The following is a 2,905-nucleotide window of genomic DNA, read 5'->3' as shown; positions in this document are numbered from 1 at the left end:
AGTGCCCCTAGCAGTCAGGGTTGTGTACGCGCGCGCGCACACACACACACACACACACACACACACACACACACACACACACACACGAAATGTTTATTTATGTCCACATAATGAGAAGTACAGGAATACCTTGTACAAAGGACATAAACACTGCCAGTGCAGTTTGACAGTGGGAGAGCAGCCAGTTACAACGTGCATGGACGGCAAAGCATGGTTACATACAGTACAGCTGACATGTCGGACACCGGGCAGCAGACATAAATCATGGATAAAGGAAACAACGCCTCCTCCAAATTGAGCGGCTGCCTATAATGGCTGAAACTGAGCAATACCTGCTTGGCTCTCCTTTTGGAAAGGCCGGCCATTTGTAAGCCCCTCACAACCAACTTATGCACATGCCCTAGGCTGCCAAAGATAAAAAAAACTAAAAGTTTACATCTGTAGCCTAGCTGTGAGATGGTCTGCATTAGCTGCTGATACTTCAGCACTTTGGCTAGAAAGGCTTCTTCCAGGCTATAGTCAAAGGTACAGCCGACCTCGAGAATGAACACCTCTCTATGGTTTTCATTTACAACAATGACATCAGGGGTGTTAGCTGAAATGTTAGAGAACACAGAATCATCATTAAACAGGTTAAACATCCTCGGCTTCACAGTAGAATGCTTATAAAGCATGATGGAGGACCTGAAAATGGAAGAGATGTCTTTCGATATCAAATCCACTATTCTGTCATGCCTACATATGTAAAGGCCCCTGTAAACATGGCAACCATTTAAGATGTGGGACATGGTTTCAGCTATTTGTTCATGGCCATGATGGATACAGTGAGGAGCATGATTGTCTGGAAACCAGATGGAGAGATTAAGTTTAGAAGGTAGAACCTGAGATTACAGCTTTCAAATTAAAAACAACAATGCACTCATCAATGGCAACATTTTTGAACACAGAACTTGTGAGTATTGGCATACACAGCCAGGGACATTTATTTCTAGGCTGTTTCTGGCTCTTCTTTTAGACAGTAGGCTATGTATTCATAAATACTAAAAATGAAATTGAATTGCCGTGGTCCATTACTTTCTCTGAACAATATTAGACCAGTGTCAATGTAAAGGACTGACTTTACATAGCTATATCCATATTCACGGTGAAAGACAATTTAGTGGGAAGAAGACAGAAATTATGTGTCCTTGGATCTGGAGAGGGAAGTCTGGAGCTCTCTGGTGGAGCTGTTGCCCCCGTGATCCGACTACGGATAAGGGGTTGTCATAATCAACACCAATAGCTTATTTTAAACATGGTATCAGCCCGTTTTGCCCGACTTGATACCGGCAATAGCATGTCAAGCATGTATTAAAAAAAATAGAATCAACTCGTGTGGTGTTATTGGCCTCCTTCTACACAGGTGATCCAACAGCTTAACCATTCAAAGGTTCAAGAAGACAAACCAGGCGCATCGTCGACCTGAGCATTTACATACACACTGACACAAAATTGTACAATAAACTTACAGATGTGGCCGTCTGCTTCTGGTCAAGAGGAAGGCAGAAAAGACACTTGAAAGACAATATATAAATTCAAGCTATTATTATTATTATTATAAAGTGAGCTATACCAAGCATTACACACACTCACTGAGAAGCAGCACACTGAAACACACTAAGCTGAATCCAACTACTAATTAGGCTGCTAAGAAAATGAATGAGTGAGTTGCAAAATCAAAACACGCCAGCAGGTGGCAAACTTTTCACGTGAACACAAAGGTTACCGCACAGCTTTAAAATACATTCTATAGAATTTAGCCATGGCACCTATAGGGCCATGACACCTCATACTGCATCTCTGCTAACTGCACATCCATGCGGGTCACTCAGCTGTTGAACTTGTGGCTTGAATGGCCCTGATCCTAAAGGCCTCACGTGGGCTTTTTCGGCGTCCTCCTCACGGCGAACACAGGCTGGGGCGCTAACCCAACCTGGTAAGTATAGGTATTAATTTGATCATTATTCTAGCAGCTATAGTTACATTTCACATTCAACATCTGTCTGAGTTGAGATTAGGCCTACAAATAGTCCGGCATCCGACAGGCTTCTTTTGTTAAAGTGGGAAATTTGGTATATAGTCTTTTTTATTGGCCTAAAATATTGTCTACATACATTCATGAACCCACATTAGCCTACCCACTTGATGACCGTACTGGGCAAATCATTTTATAGGGGTTTCTTGTGACTCTCCCATTAACATCCTATGGCAGGCAAAAATGTCAAACTTTCTTTTTGCTTCAAGTAGCATGTGACATGTCAAACTAGGGGGGTTTCATCATTCTGAATCCATTCCAAGCATTAGTTTTGCACAAAATGCACTCCTTGGGCTAAAAGCAGCCATAGCCATGTGCCCAAAATGTGCCCAAAATGTGCTGACCTCATCACATTTTGTCATGACGTCTATGGCCGTTTTTAGCCCAAGGAGTGCATTTTGTGTAAAACTAATGCTTGGAATGGATTCAGAATCATGAAAAGCCCCTAGTTTGACATGTCGCATGCTACTTAAAGCAAAAGTAAAGTTAGATTTTTTTTTAGATTTCTCAAATGGTTGCCATGTACAGTATACAGACATGGGCCTATACATAAAGTGGACATGACAATAGTCTGGATTTGAAGACATCGCTTCCATGTCCAGGTCCTCCATCATGCTGTGTGAAGCCAAGCATGTTTAAAAACTGGCAGAAATCTAGAACTCCAGACGGGAGTCAGAAGAACTGTGAAATGTGAATAGGAGCAGTCCACACACAATGTTAATTTATTTATTGAATAACTTGATGGATGGATGGGCGGTTACATACAGTACTGTAGGGCAGCTGGTTTCTCGCAGACTGGTATTAAATCTGTATGTACTTTCTGTGGGAAAC

This window comes from Protomyctophum parallelum (assembly GCF_964188405.1).
Source record: "Protomyctophum parallelum genome assembly, chromosome: 23".
Taxonomy (NCBI): domain Eukaryota; kingdom Metazoa; phylum Chordata; class Actinopteri; order Myctophiformes; family Myctophidae; genus Protomyctophum; species Protomyctophum parallelum.
The sequence above is the reverse complement of the archived record's forward strand: the minus strand, read 5'-3'. Positions refer to the sequence as shown.